The 15,125-nt window shown below is 40.4% G+C and overlaps 2 long non-coding RNA genes across 2 annotated transcripts; one reads left to right on the top strand and one right to left on the bottom strand.

The window, feature by feature from the left end:
* Window positions 1-1,105: 1,105 nt before the first annotated feature.
* On the bottom strand, window positions 1,106-4,333 carry LOC146649054 (uncharacterized). The gene is made up of 3 exons (XR_014908144.1): window positions 4,241-4,333; window positions 3,800-3,882; window positions 1,106-1,941 (listed from the first exon to the last, which is right to left on the bottom strand). It is a non-coding gene; the product is annotated as an uncharacterized LOC146649054 (long non-coding RNA).
* A 4,747-nt stretch (window positions 4,334-9,080) lies between these two features.
* Window positions 9,081-12,826, top strand: LOC146649053 (uncharacterized). Its single transcript, XR_014908165.1, has 3 exons — window positions 9,081-11,220; window positions 12,125-12,293; window positions 12,630-12,826. It is a non-coding gene; the product is annotated as an uncharacterized LOC146649053 (long non-coding RNA).
* Window positions 12,827-15,125: the final 2,299 nt, after the last annotated feature.

Genomic DNA, 15,125 nt, shown 5'->3' with positions numbered 1-15,125 from the left:
CAAATTTAGTAATGCCAACATATTAAACAAACAATATTTGTTACATAATACATCTGTAGATACACTGTCACAGATACTTTTTAGTAGAGGTGGGAATCACCATACATCCCACGATACGATATTATTGCAATTTTTTAAAATATTTTGCGATATTCAGATTCTGTACATAAAGGTAAACTTTATCAATATTCATTTTATCTAATATCAAAGTCTCACACTCAGTCTTTCTCTCATTTCAGTTTTATTGTTGACAAACTTGAATGGTTTGTATTACAGTCTAGTCCCACTGAACTGAATGCAACCATCTGGTACAATTATAACTATTCTGAACTATGCAATATGAAAACTATGCAGCCCCTTCAGCAACTGAAGAATTTGAAAGTAAATTAAAACAAAATAATTTTACATTAAATAAAAAAGTTTTAAACTTAATTAAAATAAAACATGTCTTAAATTAAAATAAGTAAACTGTCATGTTTATTGCTGCCAAAAACAAGTTAAACACATTTGGACAGTGAAGGAATGTCAGGATTCTTGCTCAGAAAAAGGATCAACATGCTCTGAAGTCAGAGTCCACAAAAACTTTTTTTTGTAACAAAATATCGATTTCTGCCGTCCCTGTATCGATACATTATTAGAAAACAAAATATCACGATACTACACAGTATCGATTTTTTCCCCCACCCCTACTTTTTAGATGACCTTTTTTTTTTCCACTTTTGAGCTTTAAACCTTTAAAGAAATGTCACAGGGAAACGGTGATCAGTTAGACCCACTGCAGCGTACGATAGAGGAACTCAGGGAAGAACACATACAACTCAGTGAAACGTTCATAGAATTCAGTCAATATATCAGAACAATCACTCGAGAAAACACACAACTCAGTCAAGCAAACGCACAACTCAGTCAAGAAAACGCACAACTGAGTCAAGCAAGTGAGTGCAACGATGTCACAGAGGTTTTAGGGCAGCATCAACTCCAGCAGATATATTTGTCACTCTGGAGCACATTTTAGGAAAATAACAAGAAGTAAATGAAGGAAACCGACAGAAGCAGACAGGATAAGACGAGCGTCGTATCTGAGACAATAACCAGGGCCGGACCGTTTCTGACAGCTGCATCGTTTTTATTGTGCAACAACACGGCAGCAGAGGACGATTTGATTTTGTCTTGGGAATAAATCACTACTGGAAATCACAGGACTCAGATCAACACACGTCTGCTCTCCAGAACCAGGACGACATGCTGAGATCACGGTGGGCGACAAATGTTCATCAGCAGAACGATGAGACAGAAACACAGAAGAGCCGTTTGGAAAGGCAGGAGGTACAGTGCTAACAGGCTGCAAGAAATATAAATACAGACTCACGTCTGTCTCTGTCAGCACTTATCATTCAAAAGATACGACACACGTGTGCAAAGAAGTGTCCAGGTTCATCCTGACCATCAACCTTTCTGACTGAAGGGCATTTCTGCCAGCAGGACTTCAGATATAAGCAGTGACAATAACACTATCAGTCATGGTCTGGCATTCCCAGAGCACAAAGCTCAGCAGGACATAAACAGTGTGGAGTCATCAACATCATCAACAGAAGGCAGAAGAGCTTTGAATGTCCTTCAAGAAGTCTGGAGAAGTGTTCCTGCAGGTCCTCACAGAGACGCCAGAGAGCTGCTCAGCGAGTTCAGAGTGAGCTGAAGGATGATGGTCAGACCATAACATTCCTCCAAAAGTGCCTTCATGGACCTGCAGCCGAGAAACCGATGCAAAGTGTTTATGCAGGTGAGAGAAGTTCACCTGAGGGCTCTTAGTCAGCGTGCATGCCGAGCGCTGAGAGACGGAGGTTGTGCTGCAGGCAGACGTTTGGACGGCGACTCAGACTTCTCTTCTAGACGTCGTCAAATATTTGTCTACGAGATGACGACGAGACAGGTACCGTCCTCCTGAGTGCACAAAAACACACAAGTGAACACAGCAGCACACAAATCCACACGTCTGTGGACACGTCAGGACAATCTATGATCTTCTAACACAAAAACAAACAGTGTTCACTAAAGTAAACACACAGAGCAGTAGCAGATTTTTTTAATGTGTTTTATTTATTTTCATTTGCTGCTAACTGCCTTGTTTTCATTTGTAGTTTTTGTAGTAGGAAGAACTACAAAATCCACAAATAAACAAAGTGCAGTTAACAAATGTAGTGCTCTCCACTATGTGAACCCCTCAGCTGAATTTTTAGGTTTTTCAGTTCAAGCCAATGAAATGAAATCCAAAAATTCAACCCAACAATCAAATGATCCCCTATGAGCAAGCACTCTGGCAACGGTGGAGAGGAAAAACTCCCTTTTAACAGGAAGAAACCTCTGGCAGAACCAGGCTCAGGGAGGGGCGTTCTTCTGCCATGACTGGTTGGGAGGTGAGGGGCAAAATAAAATCAAACATAAAGGAGAGCACAGGTCGGTGGACTGTGGCTCGAGTTTAAAAGATGCTCGAATCCCGCCTGAGGTGGTATGGACACGTGATTCGAAGCGATGAGAACTCAGCAAAAACGACTATTAAGGATCGACCCAGACGGCGCCGGCCTCGAGGCAGACCGAAAAAACGGTGGATGGACAAAATCAAGGAAGACATTAAGACCATCAACGCGTCACCTGAGGACGCCTTGGACAGAACCAAACGGAGAAACCTTTGCTGAGGAGCGGACCCTGCACCAGCGGGAACAACGCCAGGATGAAGGTGGACTGTGGCTGGAAAACATCATTACTGTTTTTAAAGGGTAACTGGTCCACAATTGTCGATGGGACGTGTGCATGCAAGCACACGCAAGCCATCCTGTGGGACATTCTCTTCAGCCGAAAATCTTAGAGGCGACCCAGAAAGCTGCAGGAAGAGCAATGACACATCCGGCAACAGTTAAACCTACTTTAAGTAGGTTTAGACCCCACGAACCAGGCGATTCTCTTTCTGTTGTCTCTTGTTCATGTACCGCTGGGCGCTGAAGATTTTCCACAGTTTGTCTGAGTTCTGCCATCTCTTGCCTCAATTGTGCGTTTCCTTGCATGAGTTGTGCGTTTTCTTGACTGAGTTGTGCGTTTCCTTGCCCGAGTCGTGCGTTTTCTTGACTGAGTCGTGCGTTTGCTTGACTGAGTCGTGCGTTTGCTTGACTCAGTTGTGCGTTTGCTTGACTCAGTTGTGCGTTTGCTTGACTCAGTTGTGTGTTTTCTCCATTGAGACGCCTGTTTTCTCGATTGATTGTTCTGATATGTTGACTGAATTCTATGAACGTTTCACTGAGTTGTATGTGTTCTTCCCAGAGTTCCTCTATCGTACGCTGCAGTGGGTCTAACTGATCACCGTTTCCCTGTGACATTTCTTTAGAGGTTTAAAGCTCAAAAGTGTCAAAAAAGTTAAATCTCTGAATGATTTAAATGCAAAGGTCAGCTTTGTCTAAGGTCAGCTTTGTCTAAAACAACTGGCTCTTTCTGATGTAAACTGTTAAACGACCTCCTCTATTTATAGACTTGGTGGGTGTGCAGAGAACGTGATGTCCCTGTGACATCACAATGCTCCTTTGATGTTCTCAAAGGATCATTGTTATGTCACCGTGACGTCACAATGATCGTTCGAGAAGATCAAAGGAGCGCTGTGGATCATTCTGCGCATGCTCAGATCATAAAGGTGCTTTTAGCAACAGCTGGTGGTGATTCATCGTTATCAACCCTTAAACTCGTGAATTGGCTCTCTAGCTTTTCGATTGCTACTGTTGTCTATCACATATGTATTATTTGGAACCCAGCTTACCTGTAAAAACAGACACACAGCAGGTAACAGGAACTACTCGGTGCGCCAGCTCGGCACCACTAGGCTGTGTCCCAATTCAGGGTCTGCACCAATGAATGTATAAAACATTGAGATTTTAACCAAATGTTTAAAATGTATAAAACCAGAGGACAGCATTATATTTCTGATATTAACAGTAACTCTGGACATCTGTAGAGTGTGCAGATGATGTCATCGCTGTCTAAAAATGGATAAAAAAAAAACCATAAGGAGGGCTGAATCCTTCAATAACACAGACTATTAGAGTGTGTAGCATCGCTAACTAGCTAGCAACAAGCCTCCAACACAGCGCGCATGCTAGCGGCTAATCTAGCAAACGAATTAACAACAGAGCGATTTTAGAACTATAAGACGATAAGCTGTGTGTCTTTTCTTATAACAGTGACATGGTTGTATTTTTACCTTAATTAAACGAGTCGTCAGTCGCGGGAAACCAGCAAAAAACTCGAGCCACAGGTGCTACGTAAAAAGTGTAGGGGGCGTGTTTGCGGTCACGTCCAGCGGGTGTGTGGGCGGGAGTGTTACACAGTCGCTCCACCTCAAGTCACTACTGCGCAGACTCTGGCTCCAAATGTTGGAACGACGATTAAAAGATGCTTAAAAGCAGCTCAAAAGAGAACGGACTGCATAGAGACCGATTTCGTTCAGAGGCGAAGCGGCGGTACTTGCAGAAAATAGCCTGCATTGGAAATGTGGACCCGTATGAAATACGGCCGTGGAGTAAAAACCCTGGAGACCAACCGCTATTGACGTAGCCTGAGATATTCTCGTACCTTATCTGTGGAGTCAGCGCGTACAAGTCGTCATTCAAACAAAGGTAAGTAGTGATGGGACGTTCTGTATCGAGGCTTCGGAGCGTGTGTCGAGTAATGGTGGGGGCGTTTCCGCGAAGCGCGTATCGAGGCTTGCTTCATTTATGGGAGGAGCTGAAAATGATGACGTCCGAAGCCTCGCTGCCCGGCTGTACCACGTGACTGGTTCATGAAGTGGTTCGAACTTTGCCGCGAGCTATGACAGCGATATAAACCCCTCAGACTTCATTCAAAAATGTGGGTGTTTGATGGAGAGTTGCGGTTAGAGAGAGTTTGGAGACCGTTTGGAGGTTTATGAGAGTGAGGAGAGAAAGTCTGGAGAGAATGGAGCCAGCTAAGAAGAGGAGGATGTCCTCCCCTGTGAGGGAACATTTTGATCTTATTCCTCCCAACAAGGTATGTAAATTTCTACAGAAGATGTATTTTCATGATACTGATGGTGCAATACAATTTATGTTAAGCTGTCTTTACTTTTGTACAAGGTGAAGTGTTTGCTATGTGCCAGGGAGCTGGGATATAACAACAACACCTCATCCATGCTTAGGCACTACAGAGCTTTGCATGAGAATAAGGGGAACACCGATTGTGGAGCAAGACCAGGTGAGCCATCAAATGCAATGATAATATAGGATGCAGTAATGTTACTAAATGATATAACAATATTATACAACTGTAATAAGTTACGTGTGTGATATTTATATTTGTGCTTTGTCTTTATTGTCTTTCCTCAGGAGAACAATCTCAAATAGATGAAGACCTGGTCAGCATGGTGATTGAGGACTCACAGCCATTTAGCATTGTGGAGGACAAAGGATTCAAAAGACTTGTTAAATCATTAAATCCTAGCTATGTTCTCCCCACTAAAAAGGTCGTAAAAGCAGTGAAAATTTAGTTTTTACAGAATAAAATGTGAACAGGCAGGACTGAGGCTCAAAGCCTCAGTGTGTAGCTGTCCATACCTCAACGTTACAAAAGCACAACTACTGTCCACACCCCAACCACACCTCACCTCACAGTAAATGATCATTTCCATTTCAAGCATTTCCAAATAATCATTTCCCATACTGCCACTATAAATATACACAGTATACTGCCATCACTACAATATACATGTTTTACACACTCCTTTTGTTGTTGACATTTACAGGCTGTGTGCAAAATGCCACACTCTTCAAATTCATGCCAGCTATTATTTTTACGTCCAGTAGGTGTCCTGCTAGAGCAAATGAAGCTTCATGAAGCTTCGCGTTGGGGTGAACCAATTGGATGAAAAGCTTCAGTGCTTCATGGGGCTTCATCTGCCCATCACTAAAGGTAAGTCAGCTCGAGTACTGCGAGTGAAATGCGTTTGATTTCCATCCGAACATTCACATTAGTGCAGCATAAATTCATTCATGAGGGGAAATTACAGTGAGAACATGTGGAGGCTGTTAGAGGGATAACATAGTGAGTTCAGTGCATTGATGAGACACTGTCCTGAAGGATTTAGTTATTCTTTATGGTTAAAGAAATTGCAATGATTTATTAATGTTTATTATAAATAATTCTAATTATACATCTTGCGTCAATATTTGTATCTTGAATCACTAAAAATACATTTTATTTTAGTTTTATACATTGATTAATGACCTGCAGAATCTCCTTATCATATTAAGTGATTCATAATTGTCACTTTATGCTTTCTCCATCTCTACAGTGATGGCATCCTTGCATTACATACTTTAGGTTCATTTTCTGCAGGCAGGTTTCTGACAGAGAACAGGCAGATTTACACTATAACCTGCAGCGATGGACACATAAAGAAATGAAAAATGACATGTATGTGCTAACTTTCTAAACACTTTGTTACATTTATGATAAAGTAGATTAAACACATTTGTGTCGGCCTTGGCTCATAGTTCTTGTCTTTAAATGAACTTTGTCTGTGTGTGTTTCAGGTCCTGCACTCTCAAAGACTGAATGAACCAGCATTGCAGCCATGGGTCACTGTGAGCATCACAGGGAAGGTTGAAGCCGCCCGCTGCACCTGCATGGCCGGAGTCGCAGAGACCTGCACCCACGTCGCTGCTCTTCTGTTTAAAGTAGAAGCAACAGTGTTGATCCGTGGCACAAGGACTGTTACAGATGAACCTCCATACTGGGTTTTGCTGGGTAATGTGACTGTAGCAGGTTGAAAAAAGCTACATGTTTATTTTTGTAAGAAAACCAATTACCCCCTTATTTTTTGTTTATTATTGTGACTTATTTTGACATTGTTATGTGTTGTTATATTGGTTATATTTCATTATGCCAGTAGATGGTGCTCTTGCACTGCTGTGGAACTACCAGAGAGACTCTAGCTATAGGCTCTGCGCATGCGCAGCTCAGAAATAAATGAGCTCCGGCCTGAGCAAGACGCTAACTTCGGTGTCCTCTCTATTAATCCACAGGTACTGACAAACAAACTTTTATGTTACCGAACTGGTTCTAAATGTCATGTAAGTTGAGTAACAACTGTTCGGCTATATTTTGAGATGAGAGTGATGATGTTGTTTTGTGGTATTTTGTTGTAATGAGTATTAGTGTATCATCGGCATAATGCTATAATGCTACGTAGCACTATAAGTATATGCTATGACAGTGGCAACCTGCGACTTCCGAAAATGTGTTGTAGTGTTTGTTTTAGTGTTAGCCAAGCAGTACTGAGTACATGTATTAAGAGGAAAGCTTTTTGTTGGTGAAACAACGTTGCAGTCGTCTGCCGCCATGTTATGTTGCGTTCAAGGGACGCCATGTTCAAAAGTAATAGCGTATATGGCGCGAATGTGGGGAAAGGTTGTGTGAATGTGGTATGTTGTTATGCTTTAACCGTGAGTGTTTTGTTTAAGTTGTGAGTATGTAAAGTCATTTTGAATTAGTTTGTATTTATTTTGCTTTTGAGAGAATGCTTTTTGTAACTTCATTTTTGTTTATGAACTCTGTTATTTTATGGGAAGAATGCATGGTCTAGTGTGATTTGTATTGTGTATATGTAGAGAAATAAATGAGCTCCGGCCTGAGCAAGACGCTAACTTCGGTGTCCTCTCTATTAATCCACAGTTTGCTCATATTTGGCTACGCAGTGCTCTCTAGCCTGTGTGCCGCTTGCTGCCGGTCCAGATTCCCCTAGGTCTGGTGCCGGTAACATGACCAAGATACAGTCAGAGGTTGGCCATAAGATGGACTTCTCCTCTTCAGCTGCCCAAAAAAGGCTCTTGATCAAAACATACACAGACCATCTGTAGTGACAGGTAAAAGGAGCCGTCCTCAAAAAAGAAAAACCCCACCTGCTACTGTGGAGGAGTCGTCACTGCTATAATGCCATCATGTTTTATCTAGGGGTCTAGATTTATGCCTGTAGTGCACTGCCGTGTAAATAATTTGCATTTACTGAATATGTACTGACTGAGTCCTGCTGTTCAAAAGTTGAATAAAGAAACAAACTAATTTTTGCCTCTTTTTTTTTAAATTAAAACCACTTCATAGAACATCACATCAGTTACAATGATGATGTCATTTATAGTTTACAAATGACAAAATGTTTACACAAAATCATGACAGTGTTTACATGATATCACCCACTACTAACATTACTTTATTTACTGTGTCTTTTGAAAAAATACAGCTATTTATACAGCAAAAGACTAAAGAATATTTAACAGGAGCAGCTTTCATTTTCCCTGGTTTTATTATCACTGTTCACTAAACGCAGCAAACCTTCACCATCTTATCCAGAAGGGTCACCTCTTCACCCTCACATGGAAGAAGTAATCTGATTGGCATGGTGGTATGTTTGAAGCAGGTCCCTCGTGTAGCGCTGGAACTCAGTCACGATGTTTCATCCATTTCATGGGCTGGTTTGCTGCAATAATGCCAAATAATTAGCATCTCTATAAATAGAAGGTAGTTCTGCAAAATCACTCAGTAGGATGTTTGTTCTAATTTGCTATGAGCTCAGAGCGCATAGAAAATAAAACTAAAAGGCTATAAAGATATGAACATATTTAGAACTTACCGGAATGAAAATGTCCGGAGCACCAACAGATATTTGGAGATGGAAGAGAACTGGATATCAGCTCGTCTCACAGCTGCTATCCAGGCTGGACGCCTTCGTTTGGTAACATCGATACACGAGCTGCCTCATGTTGCTTCCAGGTTGGGGAAGAATGAAAAGACAAACCCTTTTCGAGCTTATTCTCTTGCCGGTCGTGCGATCGAACATTGCAGCCGACCACACAGCAAGAACGAACCATGGCTGTTGTGTGTGCCTTCGCTCCTTTTTCGTTTGCGCTTTGTTTCGACCCCCAAAATGGCGGATCGGGCCAAAATCATGGGACTAAAGTCATCTCACTGTGGTAATGTAAATATAATATGGCCAATATTATATGTATTGTCAGATTATTATGATATATATATATATATATATTACAGCAGTGAGCTTGAACTCTGGGTCAGAGATTCAAGTTGCAGTTATTTATATTTCCTATCACCTTAAATCTTCACTCAAAGACAAGTATCTGTGACAGTGTATCTACAGATGTATTATACATAAGAGACAAATATTGTTTGTTTAATATGTTAGAATTATTACATTTGGCTCAATGCTTACATATATGAGTACATGATGACAATAATCACGACCCCACAGAGCGGGACATTCGCTTCAGCCGAAAATCTTAGAGGCGACCCAGAAAGCTGCAGGAAGAGCAATGACACATCCGGCAGCAGTTAAACCTACTTTAAGTAGGTTTAGACCCCACGAACCAGGCGATTCTCTTTCTGTTGTCTCTTGTTCATGTACCGCTGGGCGCTGAAGATTTTCCACGGTTTGTCTGAGTTCTGCCATCTCTTGCCTCAATTGTGCGTTTCCTTGCCCGAGTTGTGTGTTTTCTTGATAGAGTTGTATGTAGTTTTCACTGAGTTGTGTGTTTTCTTGACTCAGTTGTGCGTTTTCTTGACTGAGTCATGCGTTTGATTGACTCAGTTGTGCGTTTGCTTGACTGAGTTGTGTGTTTTCTTGATAGAGTTGTATGTAGTTTTCACTGAGTTGTGCGTTTTCTTGACTCAGTTGTGCGTTTGCTTGACTGAGTCGTGCGTTTGATTGACTCAGTTGTGTGTTTTCTTGACTCAGTTGTGTGTTTTCTTGACTCAGTTGTGCGTTTGCTTGACTGAGTTGTGCGTTTGCTTGACTGAGTTGTGTGTTTTCTCGAGTGATTGTTCTGATATATTGACTGAATTCTATGAATGTTTCACTGAGTTGTATGTGTTCTTCCCTGAGTTCCTCTATCGTACGCTGCAGTGGGTCTAACTGATCACCGTTTCCCTGTGACATTTCTTTAAAGGTTTAAAGCTCAAAAGTTGAAAAAAAAGGTCATCTAAAAAGTAGGGGTGGGGGAAAAAATCGATACTGTGTAGTATCGTGATATTTTGTTTTCTAATAATGTATCGATACAGGGACGGCAGAAATCGATATTTTGTTACAAAAAAAAGTTTTTGTGGACTCTTACTTCAGAGCATGTTGATCCTTTTTCTGAGCAAGAATCCTGACATTCCTTCACTGTCCAAATGTGTTTAACTTTTTTTTTGGCAGCAATAAACATGACAGTTTACTTATTTTAATTTAAGACATGTTTTATTTTAATTAAGTTTAAAACTTTTTTATTTAATGTAAAATTATTTTGTTTTAATTTACTTTCAAATTCTTCAGTTGCTGAAGGGGCTGCATAGTTTTCATATTGCATAGTTCAGAATAGTTATAATTGTACCAGATGGTTGCATTCAGTTCAGTGGGACTAGACTGTAATACAAACCGTTCAGTTTGTCAACAATAAAACTGAAATGAGAGAAAGACTGAGTGTGAGACTTTGATATTAGATAAAATGAATATTGATAAAGTTTACCTTTATGTACAGAATCTGAATATCGCAAAATATTTAAGAAAATTGCAATAATATCGTATCGTGGGATGTATGGTGATTCCCACCTCTACTAAAAAGTATCTGTGACAGTGTATCTACAGATGTATTATGTAACAAATATTGTTTGTTTAATTTGTTGGCATTACTAAATTTGGCTCAATGCTTACATACATGTGTAAAAAGCAAATGTAGGAGCTGTTATATTAGCACTCGGTGTATTACTAAGATAACCACATTAACATTACTGACACTCGCTGACTTTTAATAGTCATTCTATAAATGCTGTCCGTGTAAATGGTCTTACCTGTAAACACTGCATATCCACCGGATTCCAGCCAGAGTGGATTCTGGAGTCTTCCACGCTCCTGTTAGTGATCCTCCATCTGGATGGATGAGAACAACCTTCTGAACAATCTAGCAGGAGATGGCCCATATCTATGGGACTGATTTGTGCTAATAACGCCCATTGTATGGACTGATAACAGCCGAAGCGAGAAGGGTCTTGCTGCAGCCACTGTGGAGCTCCACAGTAACCGGATACACGTGACCTCCACAGTAGCCGGAAGCACGTGACCTCCACACTAGCCGTAAACATTCATGGATACCGTGGAAGTCTTGCAAGTTGATCACAAAGGTTGGTTAAGTCTTTCTTAAATAAATTTGCCGTTAGTGATTTTATAATTCTAGGAATCGTCTAGTTTTCTTACAATGATCATGTTGCCACTTATTTAGCGTTACAACAACATTCCTCCTTATTTTAATGTTTTTTCATCGTGCTCCATGGCAGAGAAACACACAGATATGCTTTTTCCTGGGCCTGGTTTAAGTAAGAGAGCTGGATTAACGGCTTCTGTGGGCGAGAAGAAGCAAAAACCACATTTTGCATTAGAGTATGATTTATTGTTGGCGTCAGAGATGCGAAATAACGAATACTTCAATACTGTACTTAAGTAGAATTTTCTGGTATCTTTACTGCTGTACTTTTTTGTGCCTACTGTATACTTCTTTATACTTCTACTTCTCACATTTTAGCACGCGTATCTGTACTTTGTAATCCGTACATTTGTAAATCAGCACGCGTGCTTTGGACGCAAGATTACTTCAAAATTTTGTACATAAATTATATTTTAGACCCTGTACTTCTTACTTCGACTTGACTAAAAAGTCGAGTCAGTGCTTTCTCAACAGAGGTATCTAAACTGTAGTAAGGAACGTGTGTACTTGTGACACCTTTGGTTAGCGTCAACACTGTAAATTTCATCACAAACAGATTTATATATTTATCAATACTTCTATTCGTCATTCTATTCTGTACAGCTTTTTTATTGCCCAGATTTTAGTTAGCCTCTGTTCAATTGACTGTTATATGTCAATAGAAACATGTCTCACAAATTAAAGTGTCTTGTAAAATATTTGTGGGTTTTTTTTCAAGAATTTTCTTCCCAAATCTATTACATGTCAACTGTAAATTGTTATTTCTGCTAAAACCTTAACTTAAATGTGTATATGGTGTTTATCTGTTTCTCTCTCTGTTTTAGATGCACACATCAATCTGGAATTCGGGCTTAAAGCCAGAATTGCAGGAATGCAACACGTGTTGCAGAGGACTCTTTCACTGCCCTCTGTGCCCCACTTTCAGCCCTACTGTCAGGGCAAAGATTGAGGAGCATCTAAGTGTGCATATAAAAAATGCTTTGCCTTTCAAAGGTATGTTTGTATTAAATATACTTTATAGTTATAAATATGCACTTTTTTAAGCACTTCTGCAGTATCTTTGTTGACTTAAAAGTTGCTGTTGATATTGTACAGTTCAGTTTATTCATCTGCAACAAAAATAGTGTTTTTATAAAATATATTTTTATTTACTTTTCACCACTTTTCTTGACATAAGTTTTGTGATCCATACCATTTTGCTTTCATTATTGAGGTTGGCTTGGATGTTTTTGTTAACATGTACAATCTGATTGTTAGACAAATTGATTGCATTCTATACAACTACATTTAAATTACATCTGTTTGTTTGTTTGTTTTTTTCTCTTACAGATAAAATGATATGCCGGTGCAGGCTGCCTTGTAGGACAACAGGACACTTTCACTGCCCTGTCTGTAAGATTACAATCATACGGCGTGGGGATATGGCAAGGCATTTATTGTCTTGTCAGCATTCTTCAATGCCAAGTCAGCCACCATTATCAGGACTGCTCCCCGCTGAACTCTCCGAGGAGACCCGTATTCCTCCGGCAGTACTCTTCGAGGAGCCCCGTTTCCCCCCCAAGGTTTTGTCTTCGGTATCTGAACCATTTTCTGAGTCTTTGTTAGAACATTCATTGGCTCTACCCTCTGTGTTCAATAAAACTGCAGCTGATGGAAAGTCCATGAAAATGACATGCCCTCACTGTGGCCTTACTCTTCATAGCTCTGGCAAGCTATTTGCACACTGGAGAGAGGAAGCCAAAGCTGTGCTTGAAGGACAACACGTGCCCATTTTCAGACTGAAAAAGCGCAAGTTCCAGGAAGTCAGTCAGGTCAGTATTCACTTTAAACAGTAGTGTAATTACATGGTTAGTGAAATTTGAATAACTGTTAAAAAACTGTTCTGCAACAGAGAAATAACTATGTTTTCATCCCCATTTGCCTGACACAGGAGCCAGCAGTTGTTGAAGATCTGCGTCCTGCTGTGCAGTGGGTTGTCCAAAATAAGGCACTTTTCTGTGGACATGTAACAATGCCCAAATATGTGTCCTTAAATCAAGGGGACCAGCAGAGGGTCTTAATAGACATGTCAGAGGAAGAAGACACTGGAGCAAGGGACTTGTTCCTCTTTGTTTTTCAGTTTGCAAAGGACATGGAGCTCTTTTTGAAAGCATGTGCTGATGAGCAGGGGCTAAGGGTCAGTGCTATGTTTGACATGTAATGGACAAATGAAGGCACTGGCTGTGTTTGTTTGTTTGTTTAATATGTTGTTGTTGTTGTTGTTGTTTTGTTTTGTTTTTTGCGTAGTACAAAATTCCAATTAAACTTATTTCAAAATGTTGTTCACTTTATTCTGTGTCCATACTTATAATAAAGGATTACAGTGTAACAGCATTAAATGTAAATGTAACAGCATTTTTTTAAACTTGTAATTTCAAAATAAAAAGCTTATTGTTGATATTAACAGTAAAGAATTGCAATCAATAATATTTTTATACATTTTAAACATTAACACTCTGGGCTCTATCCTGGCCATTTGTGGACACTTCACTTATTCTTTTTTTTGACTACTGCACTGCAGTGGACCAAAAGAATGACACGGGTTTGATCTTAAGGATCTAATAGTTGTGTGTGTTGTGCATGACATTGCCACACAAATATGTATTTGCAAGATAGAGTAGAATAAATTATGACGCATGAAATATTACATAGGCTGCAGTGAATTTCTGTTGATACAGCCTATTGAGCTTTGACTTTCCCAGTCAAACTTAGCTTTGAAGCACATGCTAAAAACACTTTTACTCTTGTACATTTCAAAACAAGACACCATAGCCAAAATATTAACAAAATATATATCAGGGCTCGCAAAATCGCTAGCCCGACGTCCCGGGGCTAGTGATATTTCCAGTCAGGCTACCAAAATCTATCTCAGCCCTGCCCGTCGGGCTATCATAGGAAGTAAAAATATATGACAATGCCTTTGCTTTCTTTCGCAAATGTAGCTGAGTAATTAGCTGAGTCCTCATCAAAGAACAGTGCTCTTTAATGAATGCAGCACATAACTTTACATCGTAGAGGTAACAGGGAGACATATCGAGTTATCAGATAGCCGTCTTAACTATATTCTAACTCTTCAATTTCCCGACTGCACTTTCCTCTTATTTCACGACACCACCCGTGGTGCAATATGGTATAGTCGGACAGGACACAACATCACTCACTAGCTTACTCTTCAAACGTGGCACGTGAAATCTCCCGCAGCAAGTGTGGTGGATCATAAATTTGATTAGTTTTGAAGTTGTACATCTCTGTTCCTTATATTTCATGTCATGCCCTTATTAATGTTTTATTTGTTGCTTTGACTGTTTTCGAATAGAATATGCAGTGGGAATATAGAGGGAGATAAGTAGTGAAAGTTTTGCCTGGGTTGATTGTGCGTCGATCCATTGTTAATGCCTCAGGGCTCCAGTAGGTGGGTTCGCGCGCTTCCTCCTTCACTCAATACAGACGAGTGAGAGTGAGAGCTGCGTGTCTGTGCCTTTCTTTCACCTCTCCTCACTATTTCCCCTGTTTAAGGGCACAACATTTGGAGGCACCGCTGGGATGATTGATTCGAGGACCATCCCTGACCTGTAAGAGAAATCCTCTCGTTGATCATCCCCCCCAGACGACCCAGGTATCAGAAAGGAGCATATTAAAGCAGCAGAGACATCGCTAGACCTACGTTGGTATCTGTATCCTGAAGTGGAAAAAGTGGCCACTAGGGGGCAGTAAAAGCCAACTAAGTCTGATCATTTCTCAACTGACTGCTTGTGCTAACTCCTCTGACAACATGGAGTCTGAATT

Source organism: Rhamphochromis longiceps, linkage group LG17 (genome assembly GCF_057381845.1).
Source record: "Rhamphochromis longiceps isolate RC_006_pf linkage group LG17, R_longiceps_female_GT1.1, whole genome shotgun sequence".
Classification (NCBI taxonomy): Eukaryota; Metazoa; Chordata; class Actinopteri; order Cichliformes; family Cichlidae; genus Rhamphochromis; species Rhamphochromis longiceps.
The sequence above is the reverse complement of the archived record's forward strand: the minus strand, read 5'-3'. Positions and strand labels throughout refer to the sequence as shown.